The 16,107-nt window shown below is 38.0% G+C and overlaps 1 protein-coding gene across 1 annotated transcript in view; it reads right to left on the minus strand.

Moving 5' to 3' along the window:
• The window catches only part of CRPPA (CDP-L-ribitol pyrophosphorylase A), a 408,855-nt gene that overhangs the window by 92,749 nt on the left and 299,999 nt on the right, over positions 1 to 16,107 (minus strand). Inside the window, exons 11-13 of the mRNA XM_025873381.2 lie at positions 13,096 to 13,285; positions 5,191 to 5,279; positions 4,639 to 4,805 (exon numbers count right to left, since the gene is read on the minus strand). The gene's annotated coding sequence lies outside the window, so the exon portion shown is untranslated. The remainder of the gene's footprint in view (positions 1 to 4,638; positions 4,806 to 5,190; positions 5,280 to 13,095; positions 13,286 to 16,107) is intronic.

Genomic DNA, 16,107 nt, shown 5'->3' on the forward strand with positions numbered 1-16,107 from the left:
CAGACGGATGCCTCAGAGACTTTTTAGTCCAACTGCCATTTCTCCGGTTGCACACGATGTGTTGTGTGTGAAAACAATCTTACATAAACAGGAATTTGAGCTCCACAACACTTTACTTTCTCTTCCTCTCCCCTCCCTTCTCAATGTCCTTTTACTTCCTAATCTGCCAAATCAAACGCTCCATCAGAAGCAATAGCCTACAATTAGCTTTTTCAATTAAAATGTAGAGTTCAAAGTTGACTCCAGAGTGAGTAATTGCTTTTGAAAAACCACAACCAGCAGGCAGCTGCCAGATTATTACAACAGTTTATTTAACCTCAAAACATCTGATCAATTTTATTATCTCAGCAGAAGGGAGATATCCTGGAGAGTAGGGTTTAAAATATACTACTCATCCTAGATGTCTGAGAGAAAATAAAAATATTTCAACACTATAAATATCCTTTTCCCATCACCTTCCTGAGAAAAGAAACTCAAATCACACTGTCTTCATTGGAAAGTCAAGAGAAATGAAGAAACCAAATGCAAAAGCTTCGTGACATCACTGGGGTGGGGGTCTGGGGAAGGGTGCCAGGAACAATTCACAAAATTACAAGGTTTAAAAACATTCAAACATCCGGCTCATGATGTTTGGAGTTTTTATTCATCCAGAAAGAAGATACAGAGAGGGCTGCCAGCTTCACCGAAACAAAGAATATCCCATTTCCAGAATCCTGATTTGGCTGCCTCCACACTGCCAAACTTATTATTCAGAAATCTGTGCTAAGGCTTGAGAGATGAAGCGAACTGAGACCTTCCTATTACGCAAACGGGCTGACCAGCGCTCGGAGCTCCTGCCTTGCTCAGCAAGACCAGGACGCACGACATGGCCCCTCCAGCCCCCAAAGAATGGCCTCGGGATTTCTCCCACTTCTTACTGACCCTTGTATCCCATTCTACCAGGCCTTCCCTCCATCTCCACCACTGCTTCTGCAAGCCCACCAGAACCTACCACGTGAAGTGGGTTCATTATTTCACCATCCCCACACTTTTCAAAGAGGCAATGTTGGGTAAGAACATAGACCCTTTAGCAATCATCCTGGATTTCAATATCAGTTCCGCCATTCACTAATTGCATAATCTTAAACCCAGTACTTTACTTCTCTGTGGCTCAGTTTTCTCATCTATAACCTCATGGCTTTGTTGTGAAGATCGAACAGTTATGTGTTGCGTGGTTAGAACCAGGTGTGGCACGTTGGAAGTGCAATGCAAATTTTAGCTGTTTATCATTCGCTCATGACACAGTCTTTAGTTCCCTTTGGCTCTGAACCTTGACTGTTGGACAGTTCTGCCCACTTCCCAGCTCTTGGAACATCTCCTCAGAGAGCCTGGAAGAAGAGTTCAAACAGTTAGCTACCTGGGCTATCCTTGTATCCTGACTTTGGGGTCATGTTATAACAAAGCTTTAATACAGTCATGTATCTCTCATCTTTCTAGCAATTTAACCACCTCAAACTAGTCCCAGGTAGACCCAGAATACAGGTAACCTCCCACTTCTGTCATCTCTGAAATATACCATCATTTACAGCCACAGAATTATAGCTAGATAGTAATTCCTGTCACTGCATTTGAGGAATATGAGTACTGCATCTTTCCTGCCTATTCCAGCAACCATCCACTTGAAAAAAAGAAAAACAAAAATAATCAAAGAACAGATCAATTTAAGAAGTGTTCATGGGAAATCATTGATTCCAGCAAAAAGACACATCAATATCCCCCAAATCATGAAAACATTGTTAAAATGCTTATTCTTTCTGTTTTGTCTTTTGTTTATTCCCCAATCCCATTTCACTCTATTTCTAGAACCACGCTAACATATTGGATAGCCTTGAATTCCTAGGAATTTTTGTTTAATATACAATGTCTTGTGTATATTTTAATGTAAAATGCATTGATTTATAACCTCATAATCAAGAGTTTATTGATTTATACAGATTTTGATTCATTCTCTTTATTAATCATTCAATAGTGTTCTTAAAATATATTCATGTTGCTTTATGCACATATAATTTGTTGCTTTTAATTACTCCAGAGTACTCCAGAGTGTGTTGTCATGACAGTTTTACCTAAGAACTCATTGCTTGCCATTTAATTAACAACAAAAATATTAACATCCAACAGTTAATTTCATATTTGATCAACCTGATCTAAAGTCACAGTGACTGGTAATTCACTGAGGGGATTTTTCCTCCAATCTTTCACATAAGCGCTTCCACCTGAATTAGTAAGACAAATGATTCTTTCACTTTCTAGTAAAGTTACACTCAGAGAAATAAACATTTTTTTGTTTTTGAATTCTGATTGTTGGCATCCAACATGCTTTGTTGATAAAAGTAAATATCGTTCAGAGATACAGAACGATATAAAACATAGACATCTTATAAACTTTGTGGAAATAGGCCATGAATAAAACGTAAATCGTAAGTCTGCCATTTTTTTCAGCATCTATAAGATTTTAATCATAAAAAGATAGGAAATGAACAAGATCCCAAAAATGTTTGCTCAAATTCCTACACTGCAGCACTATGATATAATGCAATATTGGAAACAATTTAAATGTCTATCGGTAGGAAACTGGAGCCTAAATAAAATATGGAATTTTATGGAACTGTAAAAAATGAAGTAATTCTGTAAGTACTCACACAGAACCCTCTTAAAAATACATCGTTAGTGAAAAAAAGAAAGCCACAGAAGAGTATTTTTCATATGATTCCATTTTTGTAAAAAAAAAAAGGAAAGGAAAGGAAATATACACGTCTAATAATGTGTATATATGCAGGATTGCATGTACTAGAAAATATCTGAGAAGATTCAAATTCCACAGAGGGAGAGCAAAGTCTAAGAGACAGAGAAAAAAATTTTACCTTTTAATTTTTGTCCTGCAGTACCATTTACGTATGTTTGGTTGTTTACAACAAGTATGTACCTATTTCATACTAAACTTTTCTAAACATAAATGAAAGTACAATGAATAAGCCTGATTTTTGAAGAAAGTTGGAGATTGATTTTATTTACAAGTGAGGTAATGAAGGAGTCGATCCAGTGACAGCATCATTCAGGCGAATAGAAGCAAATGTAAGAAAAGAATAAAAGAACAGATCAAGAGATCAAGAAGTCACCCTTGCCCCAAATAACTTATTAAAAGTCAATATAAAGTCAAAATAGCTATTTCCACAACAACACATCACTTACAAAGTGGTGCTATTTTTTTTTTTTTTACTGCAATGGGAAAGGAATATAAAAAAAAAAATTCAATCTAAATAAAAGTAACAATTTTCAGTGAACTGAGAGGTTAGGGGAAAACTCTTTTTTGACCACAGATGCTGACAGGAAGGTGAGTGATAAAATCAGTTGGACATGTTTTTCAACTACTTAAGATGCTAAGAAGTTAATTTTTTTCATTAAAAAAATATTTCCAATAACATACATGCATTTCTTTTTCTTTGATGAGAATTTTGTAAATCAAGTTTAAAATGTACCAATAAAAAAGTTTATATCATCTCAGTTTTTCATAAATATTTTACTTTTAACTTTTAAAGTTATGTTTTAATGTTCAGTGCTTCGAAAGAGATTATAAATTATTTTTATTTTTTTCTCCAAATATTAAAAAATAAAAAGTTCAAAACAGGACTTGGCAACTTATTTCAAATTTTGACTGTTTTTCAAATTAGGAAAACTGGGAAAAATGTAAGATATTTTAACAGAAATATGAGAAAGATATAAATGCAGAACCACTTATATAAGAATAAGTAGGACTTTTTATCCCTGAGAAATTTCCATTTTTAATTTTCCTAAGACAAATCGATTTTTTTAATAAGAATTAAACATCTGATTTTGTTACTGTATAATCAAACCAGTTCTCCAGTGAAAAAGTTGTATCTTGAAGTCTGGGAAAGCTATAAAAAAGTGGCAGGCTCACAGGTCAATAGTGGAATCATATCCACCGCAAATAAAACAGTAACAACAAACCTAAGAAAATTTGGTGAAACATACTCAGATGTAGAATCAAGAGGTTTTATATTGATAGGCACAAATAACTGATCTAGATTTTCTCTCCACGCGATTTTAAATTCTGAACTTTTCACATGTACAAGATACTAATGTTCCATTATTGTATACTGCACTAAATTTTCTTAAGAAAAACATATTTGTTTATCAGAATTTTCCATAAGATTTCAATGAGAAAAATATTAAAGAGAACATGAAATAAATTCTAGGTATTTGCCTTTCAATCTTGCTTTACCAGAAAGAAGGCACCTGGAAGGAAACATTCATGATGTTATACTCCCTCTAGTGGGCATTTTATAAATGGACAGTCCAGCACCCCCGGGGCACACTCCAATACACTCTGGCTTCAGGATTTTCCTGATCCTGAATGGGAAGGGTCTTTGCACATTGTCTAGTCAACAGTTTCTGTGAAGCAGGAAACTCAGAGGAAGTCAGATTACGTCTGATCTAAGTTTCACTCCCTCAAGAAAGCTACTGTTTCTATCTTGGGGTAGCTATCCTTAACAAGTTATGTGTATACTGAATCCAAATTCCAGTCTTTGTTAACATGTACTTTTGTACTCTTGAAGAACCTGGGAAAAGCATACTCACTTCTCCATTTTGTCCATCTTCAAGTATATTTAGAAAATGGATGGGACACCTGGGTGGCTCGGGTCATGATCCCGGAATCCTGGGATCGAGTCCCGCATTGGGCTCCCTGCTCGGCGGGGAGTCCGCTTCTCCCTCTGCCTGCAGCTTCCCCTCCTTGTGCCCTCTATCTGACAAATAAATAAATAAATAATCTTAAAAAAAAAACAAAACAGTTTATAGTAACAGCAGATACTATACCAGAGAAAAACAACAGGATTAAGAAGCCATTTTAAAGTACAGTTTCAATCAATCAAGTTTTAGGTAGGAGTAACAAGTAAGAATGCACTATTGATAATTGGTAAAATCACAAGCAGAAAATGGTTATTTGCCATTATATAATACCATTGTCTATAATACCCCAAACTGAGTATCGTACCCAATAGCAAATAGTTTATGAAGACAAATATGCCAATAAATTTTTGTTAATTTGAATTTTTTAAAAAAATGTTCCTTTCACTTTACATGAAAACCCATCATTAGTTTCTACTGGGCGGAGGATGTAATGCAACTTACTATTTTTAAGTCCACAGTGGTACAGGAGCTGTGTGCAGAACCTAAGAGACTTCGAGGGATTTACAGCCCAAAGGGTGAAGCCAAAACATCTGTATGAAGAAGCAGAACTTCGTCACACAATAAAGGGACGCAAAGCATACCTATCCTATATTTGCTCAAATTCATTTCCCCAGTTTCAAGGTATCATATTGAAATTCCCACCACTATATTATACGTCCCTTGAGCAGGAAAACCCCCTTGGCCCCTTTCCCCTCTAAGCGAGCACAAAACCTACAACTTACTGTTGATGAAGGTGCAGCCCCAGGTTTAATGCTTGGATTCACCAGTACTTACTAATTCCCACTTATACCACATTACAGATTAACTTGCTTTTCAGACCATCTGCTGCTCATGAAAATGTTTTGAAAAACTAGGGAGAGCAATGAGAATTAGGACAGGTCTCAGGGTACGTTATGGTAGAGAAAATGTTGGCAGACAGGGCACTGTCGATGTAGGATGGAAGAGAGGCATTGAAAGAAAGAGGCAGGAATACCCAAGAGACATACTTAGCGAGGGCAGTCTAGCCCCGCTCTCCCACAGAAGAGTAAGTACAGCCTTTTTCAAAAGCAAAATGTCGCCTACCCCAGAGGAAAATTTTAGGACCTTTTCTATAATAATGTTAATTTTATCTACCGTAGGTCTCCTGGGAAGCTAACTTTGTAAAATTATGACATAATTGCAAGAGTGAGGGGGCAGGTGTGAGGCAGAGGAGAAATATGGGATATGGACAACCAGACGGGAGCAGACTGCTTGGTAGACTAGACTGCATGGGCGTGCACGACGTTTGTACACCCACACAACCATGCCAGCACACTGAGCCATCTAGGCGACCGTTCTCCAAGTATGGCCTGGGATGTCCCCTAAAACATCCACCTGCAGCTTTTATAAACACAATTTCCAAACAGTCCAAGACCTATTCAGTCTGAATTTCTAGGGATGTTGTCTGTACACATACTCAAGTGTAGGAATCTCAGCACCCAGGATTTTAAAAACATCTTCACAGGTTCTCATAGAGCTGAGCATAGAAGCGGTGGGGATGGGGGAAAGTAGGCTTTGGAAGATCAACTACCACAGGGAAAATCATGCATAAACCTTTTCAAATCCCTTAGAAATTGCCATTTGGAGACCAACATGCTCTCTCAATTAGATTTCCCTACTAAGTGGGAGGAGAATTTAGCTTTTTTGAACAGAAATGAGTTTTAATCATTCACAATCATTCACAAAAGAAGGAAGTTAAACCCATTTTTCTATAGGAATGATCTATTTATTCATTTTAAAGAGTCATGACTTTCCGGCTTATTAGTTGATGTTATTAGTTATTTAAATATTTCATAGTTATCACCAACCTTCTCCTTATAAACCTGGCCTATGATTCTGAATACTCTACTGTAAGGTCCATTTACATGAACTGCTGGGTCTGGGGACTTGACTGTCGTCTATGTTCCTTGAAAACATGTAAATGCCTCATTGCCCCACTGACCTGACCACCACTATGTCCATCAATAATATCATAGAGACCACAAAGTAGTCTCACTGTACCATCATCTCATGGAAGTCTTTAATAGAGCATCACTTTCAGTGCATTGCAAAATGTCAGCAGTTTTGTGGTTCTAAAGCAACAGAAAAAGAAAATCTTCCAAACAAACATCATGCCTCTCCAAAGAAACAGTGATAGTGTGGCCAGAGTGATTATAATTAAAAACACATTCTCGGGCGCCTGGGTGGCTCAGATAGTTAAGCGTCTGCCTTCGGCTCAGGTCATGACCCCAGGGTCCTGGAATCGAGTCCCGCCTCGGGCTCCCTGCTCTTGGGAGCCTGCTTCTCCCTCTGCCTCTCTCTCTCTCTCTCTCTCTCTGTCTCTCATGAATAAATAAATAAAATCTTAAAAAAATAAGTAAAATATAAAAAACAAAACAAAACCAAAACAAAACACATTCTCTATGCTTAAGGAAGTCAGCTGCAGGGGCACTGAAAGAGCTACATGAATTTATGCTTTTATTTTCTCAGCACTCTTTCAATCATAAACCTAAAAGAGTTTTGATACAAATTTCCTTTTTGCTATAAGTGCATTTTCAAATGGGAGAGAACATTCTGCTACGTATTTACACTGAAATACCTCATGTGTGCTTCAATCCATTTCTATTGATGAAGTCTCAATATTCTGATGTCTAAGCTTTCACATTTTATTCCTAATTCCACACTAGAGATCAACTATACTTCCTTCTCAACCTGTTCTATTTACTTTCTCAAAAATCTGTGTGAACCTGAAGCACCGAGTCCCTTGTATCTACAGCACTGCTGGGCCATGGCCTCTCCAACATCAGATAAACTGTGGCAACATCACCTGTGTTATTTTGAGAATTTGTCCATATGTCATTTTTAAAGCAAAGCAAAGCTATGAACAGATGATGGGAATCTTGGGGAAAATAAAAGTTTATCTTTTGAAATCCCCTACCTATTGCTAGCTCTTTTTGCCATAAGTCTCCTACTAGCCGCCTCCTGTTGCCCTGCGACACCGGAGGGGCACGGTTCTTTAATCCTACCTTCTGTCCCTGCCCTGTGGGTGTAGGAACGGGTGAGAAGAGCGATTCTTGAGATGAGAGACAAGAGAAGAAGGGAATGGTAAGAATCTGGCAGTATTCTAAAAATTATGATAAAAAAATAAAAATTATGACTTAGTACTATAATTTTCTGCTTTGAAAAAATATTTTTTTTTTCGTAACAAAGGCTTCAGAGAGCAAACTTCAACTATAACTTATTTGCTGGTATATCAGTTTCTCATTGTTGCTGTAATAAATTACCACAGACTCAGTGGGTTAAAACAACCCAAATGTATTACCTTATAGTCCTATAGGATAGAATTCCAACATGGATCTCAATGGGCTAAAATCAAGGTGGGAGCAGGGCTGCATTTCTAGAGGCTCTAGGAGCAAATCTATTTCCTTGCCTTTTCCAGCTTCTAAAAGACACCTGGATGTCTTGTTTTGTGGCCCTTCTTCCATTTCACAGCCAGCAGTTATGCATCTCCCTGACCATTCCTCCATCATCAAGCCTCCCTGACTCTCCTCCTGACCTCTGTTCCCACTTTTAAGGACCCTTGTGATTACTGCCCCCCATATAATGCAGTGGAACCTATTTAACGTAGGCTGGTGAACAACCCTAATTTCATCTTCAATCCTAAACATCCTCTGCCATGTAAGGTAATGTATACACAGGTTGTGGGGATTAGGAATGTAGGCATTTTGGAGACCATCCTGCGGACAACCACTAGTGAGGGCAGTCATAACGTGGTCATTATTCATCACAGAAGAGGCCCTCCCTTTAAAGGGAGATGCAAAATGCACATCAAAAAAGTGGTGGGGCATGAAATATTTAACTTCCTCAGAGGGGAACCAGATTTGGAAGGCTGGGCAAGTGGCTTAGTAATAATATTAACTGTTTGGGAGGTGGTTTGTTTGGGGGGGGGAAGGCAAATATATTTATGTGGGAGCTTAGATTTTAGCCTTAAGTCTTCAACACAGGACTTGTGTGCCTTTGTCAAAGCCACTCTGTCTGTGAAGGTTGTTTAAATTTATTAATTTATTATTTTAATAAATTAAATGTTTAATTTAAAAGCCACTTGTCCCTCTATGAAGTCAACATTTGGATTTGATGGTGCCTGAAACAACTCAAGTAATCTCAAAGTGAAAATAAGTACTATAGCTTCGGCTATTTCCCAGCCCAAAAGTTTGTATTTTAAAGAAAATGAAACCTTTAAAACTTGTGTGAGCTACTAGTTAGAGAAAAGTATTTCTCTTCTTCAAATATTATGCATTTGAAGCACCCCTATCCCACTACTGGGGCTGTGTGTAATATCTGCGGGAAAGCGATTCTGTACTTTTGTTTGGGTTGCTTCCTTCATGCTTTTGATGGTTACTGATCCATTCCTTTTTATTTTCTCCTTCTACTAGACTATAAATTTCTCAGAGAGGCATCACAAATGAACAACAGCGGTCATAAATGCTAATACCTGTAGAAGCCAGGCAGTGAAGACGATGATACAGAGTCTGATCATTAAGGAGTGGTGGGGCTTATGGAAGATTAGAGCGTGTGCCCCAGCGGAAAAGGAGTAACTACTCCGCAGATTGAAATCACTCACCTTGCAAAAAATAAAGTCCTCTTATTGCTAGATAGCTGCATTTTTACAATGAAACTTTCCAATTTTCAAACATAGGCAATAATTTCATATTTTAACATCAATATGAAAATAACCATACCCATGGGTAAAATCCTGCTGGAGGGCTTCCAGTGTGTGAATTCCGGTGAATTTTCTAGTCCTTATAAAGCTAAATGCTATCCAATGTCACTTGACATAAGAGGTACACATAATAATGTTCTCACATGCTTGTGAGAAAGAACACAGTTGTGTACTGAGTAAAGGGGTGGACTATCCAGTATTAAAATATGACTTAATATTCTCAAACCTTTCTCCATTTCATTTTTGTGATTTCCTATGAATCAAAGGGGGCTTTAAATAAAATTCCTTCACTATCAAAGCATAAATCAAGTTTTTTCAAAAAGAATGATTTTGATATGAGATGTGTGAGAGGAAAGATTTGGTTTGTGATTTTCACAGTAAGATCATTACGGTCATTGCTGAGAGACTGAACATCATAAAACATAATCATCGAGGGCTGAATGCCATGTTTTAAAGGTCAAGGTCAGTAAAATAAGTACAAGCACAATTCACAACTTTTGTGACACAGGAAAGCCTGCAAAACACACACACACACACACACACACACACACACACACACACACACACACTACTGTATATAAGTATGTATGCATGCACATAAAGAGATGTATACAGATTCTGTTTTCCTGCTGAAATAATCAGGGTGCACGAAGTCCAAACAAGAATAGCAAATTCTACCACCAGGTGGAGCTTAGCTTCCATTAAAGCAGCAGATACATAAAAAGATTTCAAGAGCTTGTTTGAATTATTTGTATACCTTAAGAAAAGATTGAAGTAAAAAGTACACTTTAAAGGAGACTAAGCTTTAAAAGCCCGTTACAAAGGCCAGTTATCGAGGACTTGAAGTATTTTTCATGAGAGTGCACAACTGATCAGGTGCTCAGGGGCCACTCATAAACGATCTGACAACTGACTTCCTTCCTGCTCTTTTCCTTTTCCTTGTAGGAGAATGTTAAATTCCTAACCATTTAAGCACTCTCTGTTAAATAAAAATCACAGGCACCACTATAACAGAACCTAAAGAGTAAAATTACAGAAGAGGATAATTATAAAATTATGCAAAGACTGAAATGTGTAAGTTACACATCAGAACATGTATCCTCCATTAGATGAAATTAAATTTCAGTGCATAAAACATCTAATGCAGTGTCCGAAATAGCTGGTGATAAAAATTACTTCTGCCACAGTTGCACATGAGACAACCACTTCATGATTAAGCCCTACCAAGTCAATATTCTCCGGTCTATGAAACGCTCACTGTGTGCTCAAAGCATATCTAGGTCTTGGAGAGCAGCCAATTATAAACTCAGATATGGTGGTTGTCCTTAAACCACGGAGAAAAATTCTATACAAATTAGTGTACCTGACTCCGCATGTAAACTAAGTGTTAGGAATTTGTATCTTCTAAGTACTCTAAGGAATGGAGAGGTCAGGGAAGCTATGCTAGTAAAGCAGAAACAGGACTGAATATGGTGGGAAGGGTGGAGATCGAATCAACAGAGGACAGGCGCCATGTTCCTGGGAAAAGCAAGAACACAAGTCAAAGTGCACAGCAGGTGTGTGGTCAGCCAGGCAACAGGCCCGATTGCACAGCAGGTGCATTTTGGCCTAAAGAGTACATTTAGACAGGAAATTTAGAGAGGTGGATTAAGATGATGGGCCCTAGTGAACGACAAATGGTGGATTTACTTGCTAGAGAAGCAGGTAGAACATTACTGAAGATTGTGGGTCAGCAATGCAGAATGAGGAGGAGCATCATTTACATGGCTTAGTGAAGGGAGAGAAAATCTGGGAGGCTCACTCAGTATCAAGTCTGCCTGCCTGCCAAACTTCTTTTACACCTGTTACCAACACTTACTATTCTAGTTTCAAGGAAAATAGAGGTGTGTGAAACATTTCCTCTACTTTTAAGTCGTCTAGTGGTAAAATACTGCAAGTTCGGTAATGGCAGGAAAAGAACTACGTAAGTATAGATGCAGAGGCAACGACTAAAATGTGTATAAAAAGATAACAGAATAGAGCAGGTCAGGCAGTAACAATGTGTTAAAAGGCGCAAGGCAAAAGAATAGAGTTACCAGGAAATGGTAAGAGGTTTGTTGGTGTGTGTGGCATATAAGGCATGAGTAGCTTATAGTGATGAGGGCGGAAACCGAAATGATGGCGGAAATGGAGAAGTGAGCCTAGATTTAATGGATAATTCAAAGAAAGATATGGAGATGCCTAAGGAACCAACTGTGGGACAAGGTTAAACAAGAGGGTCCAAAACTCCCAAAGAGAGAGAAGAGTGAGCCCTGTTAATATTGACAAGATGTGAATTTGGGGAACAAATGAAACTTGAGAAGGAAAAGAGAACCTCTGTTTTTTATTAAGTTTAACTTAATAGTTAACAAATCCAAGGGTAAACATTTTCGGTAAGTAGGATCTTCACGTGATATTTGTTGGGTGGGGGAGGGGTTCAGGAGGGAGCAGACAACCGCGCTGAAATGAGTAGCAGTCATCATCTGCATCCCTCTTTTAATACTTACTATATGGAAGCCACGATTACTTGAATAATTCATTTGTGTTTTGGTTTTTTGTACTTTTTCCTCCCACTTATATTTAGAGCTTGTACCCTGGCTTTATTCTTGCTGCAGGGATTTTGGAAAGGGGGGAAAGCAGAAAGAACCTAAAATTACAGGTGCTGTTGTTCTGGTGGAAAAGCCAAATTCCACTAGATTTACTAACGATCCCTGAGTAATGGGAACAGACGAAAGACTCTGAGGCAGGAAGAGAGAGAGATCAGGAAGGGGATGATGGGCCCCAGGTTGGGGTTTTATTGTCGGCCCTGTGAGAAGAGTGGGGACGGACAGCTGAGGATCAGAGGGGCAGTTAGGATGCTCTGATGTTTCTTGAGACCCAGGGACTTCCTATATCCCTGATGTGAGAGGAGCCCGCAGGATCCCTGAAGTCAACTTTTACTCTAACCCCACAGGACTGAAGCTTGAAATCAGATATAAGTTGATTTTTTAAACATAGGTATTTTTAGACACATGAATTTATGAATTGAGATTCTGACACATTACAGAGGCTCCAATGGAGTCTTAGATATCACGTGATCTAGGTGTTCCATCTCTCTTGCTAAACAAGATTGTACATTTCTCAAGGGTTTATATCTGAACAGATAAAGGCTTAATTAAAGGGTGTTGATACTGTTGAGAGAATGAAATTAAATTTCATGCCTGAAAGGGACCTTAGCAGGTTACTGTTACATTTGATGAAAACTGGCATTAACCAGACAGTAAAAACTTAATGCTTAGCCTCAAGGAGATTACATCTTAAAAGTGGACAGAGATGTATAAAGAGAACATTTCAATAAAATATGTAATCAGTAAGTGAAGTTATCCACTGGTGCTTTGTGAAGACTGGCAAAAAAGGATGTGCTGCCTTACTTGAAGGCCTAGGGAAGAAATTAAGTATGAGCCTAAGTGAAATGGCCTTAATGACTAAGGCCATAATGAGACAAAAAAGGATCTTCCACTTCAAATGTCCAAACTTTCTCTCCTCTGAACTCCTATCAGTACCAAATATACCACTTATTTCCCTTTACCACACCACTTTCCATTGTCATCATTTTCCTTTGTTTTTCTCACCTTGCCAGAGAAAATGTCATGGAGAATAGGTATCCTATTTTACCTCCTTGCAGAACTTCCACAGGACCTAGAGGTCTTGCACGTAAGAGATGCTCGGGAATTCTGGATCTGGTCTGCTGTGTAGTTCTTATCTTTCTCACCAGGAGAGACACATCTGTTGCTAATGACTAACTGCCAGCTGGCCTGAGGCCTATAGAAGAAATCAAAACAAAAACTGGAACACAACTGATTAAGTAGATTCTCAACAGTTTTTATCACCGTATCTATTATTAGTCATTTCTTAATGTCATTTATAACATTTCTTAAAGTTACTGATAACTTTTCGATGCTATTGATGAGAAATGTAGAGGAAATTAAAAAAATGCCGGATCTTGGCACTGGCCGTGCCCCCTGTGAGTTGTGTGACCTCAGGAACCTCGCCGGTCTGTAGAAACTTCAGGCTCATCTGCCATATACGGCTAACTGAGCTCTCATGAAGGGTACGTCAGATACGCAAACATTTTTAGGAAAAGATTAAAACACAACCTAATGGTCACTAGTATTGAATAACTATCCCTGAGCTACTCTTTTGCTCTAATAAAGATGACAGAGATTCTATAAAGAAAAAAAAGGCAGAGTCCTTCTTTTACATACTTCACACTTACTTTGTGTCACTTTTCAAAGCGGTCTTTAATTTATTTATGTCTCATAAAATATTTGTCCCAGCTAGATAAGAGATATTTTGGGGGAAAAAAATCATTTTCTTAGTGTTGCAAGTTGACCATGGCTAAGACTCAAAAAATCCAGACTTTAGGAAACGTATCATTATTCACACTATTTTCTGGTTAACGTGTTGGCCACATGACAATTTGTCTTGAAGAGAAGGGGGAGTGTCTCATCTTGAGATAGGACAGGTTCTTCAGGTGGGGGTGCGGTAGAGGGTAGGCACAGCTTGCTCTCTGGTTCAGAAATGACGGGGCCCAAACCTTCAGCAATCTAGTGTTTCTGAGAGTGAGCCAAGTGGAAACAGGCCTGATGTGAGTGACAAATCTACCTTGGCTTCTCACTCGTAGCAGAACACACCCGTGCTGCAACAGGAAGATGACTGCAGTTTTAGGGGGCGTCCAGACTCTACCTTCTTGTATTGCTCCTTGATCAAGCTCTCTTGAGTGAGCTGTAAGAACATCCAAGACCGATACCCCGGATACAAGGAGTCCCTCCTCTGGGGCTGCAGTGGGACACACAGGCAGAGCCAGGGCGAGAGGAGGCAGAGCCCAGAGTGGCTCATGAGCGTCACTAGCAACAGAGGTTATAGTATGGCAACACTATACCATAGTGTATTTCACTATAGTGAAAAATAAAGAGTAAAAGAAATGAAGGGACTTGTTTCTAGAGCATTCATGAAATTGCAGGGATGATACTGTGAGTCAGGGTGGCCACTGGTGGAAACCACGAGTTCGTTTTAACAATGTGGGTTTACAAAACAAGAGTGTAAAATCACTTTACATCAGGGGCTAGGTGAGGCCTCCATTACTAAATTTAAACAATTAAAAACTGTGTTGAATCTGCATTGCCAATCAGTATTGTTAATTATGCAAATTACTATGTATAAATATGTATTTATTGTGTATGAGGAGGTATAATATATTTTCTCTATTTTCCCTATTTGAGATACATTTTGCTAAATCAGCGATAGTGAATCTCTGTAAGTTCTTCCTACACATGCATACAAAGCACAAGGTCACATTGCATTTGTTTTAGAACAATTCTTTAAAAAAAAAAACTGTGGACATGAAAATAACATATCCACACTTTTCTCTCTTTCTCTACATTCTCTCTCTCCACACACATATCCATATACATATGCACACACACAGAAAATGAAGAAGAAATTAAGAGAGATATCATATGGTGACAAAACTTTTAACAGCTTAAGGGAAATTAAAATTAAGGGGAAGTTTTACATTTAAGTTTTATTTCTGGGTCAAAGGAAATAGAGACCACAATTTTCAATTCATATGCTGAGATGATAGACAGTTGGAAGAAAAGACTATATCAAAAAAACACTAGAGGAAAAATCCCCAGTCTACCAAACTGTCATTCACTGTAGTCACAGATTAATGTAGATGTGTAGTGTCACTAATTATTAGTGATAAAGATAAATAATTTATATACTACATATTTTATCTGCTAAAATAATATCAAGCAGGAGCTTCAGAGTTGAGTTTGTTGATATTAAGGAACTAAAAGTTAGTGAAAGAAAAATGAAATTCCATTTAGGCAACATACATATGTTTGGGAAAAAGTAGTGGTATGCATAACTCCATGATTAGCCAAAATCTTTTAATATCCACTAAGATTCCCAAACCAAAGCCAAGAATATTTGGTTTATAGTTGCTTCTCCTGGCTGTCCCATGAAAGCATATTGCACTGATCTTCAATTCCTGATTCCTGGTAGAACTTACAGATATTCCCACTGGGATACTCAAAATTCTTAATTTGTTTACACATTTTGGCTTCTTTCCAGACTTTATGTGAACAGTAACTGATCCAAGAAACAAACAGGCGGAAATGTCTCTGAATAGCATTCTTTGACTATCAGGTCATACATACCTCCATTCAGTGTAAGAGGGAACTAAATTCCTGAACTGGGCAGTTCAATAATACATTTTTAACACTCAGGGGGGATTAAAGAGAATTGATTTTTCTATTCAAACAAGAAAAGAAAAAGGAACTATGAACTTAACAGGGTCTTAAAAACACATACAGGATGGGAGAGAAATTCCTTCAAACTTTTGAAAAAATTAGTAACATGCAGATTTTATCATCTATTTCCTTCTCCTCAAAGGGATGTTTTGTTATCCACTTAGACTGAAGAGCTTGCCTTCAACCAAATTAAGGGCTCAGATGTAAAAAATAAGAAAGGGGAAAAAAGAAAAACCTCACATACCAACAAACCAACCAATTTCAATAGCCCATTTTATAATGAGGTAGAACAAAGAACAAAATGGATAGCTCCAGAATGGCAAACCT

The sequence above is a fragment of the Callorhinus ursinus genome, unplaced genomic scaffold (assembly GCF_003265705.2).
Source record: "Callorhinus ursinus isolate GAN/ISIS: 27379988/994484 unplaced genomic scaffold, GSC_fseal_2.0 scaffold12, whole genome shotgun sequence".
NCBI lineage: Eukaryota > Metazoa > Chordata > Mammalia > Carnivora > Otariidae > Callorhinus > Callorhinus ursinus.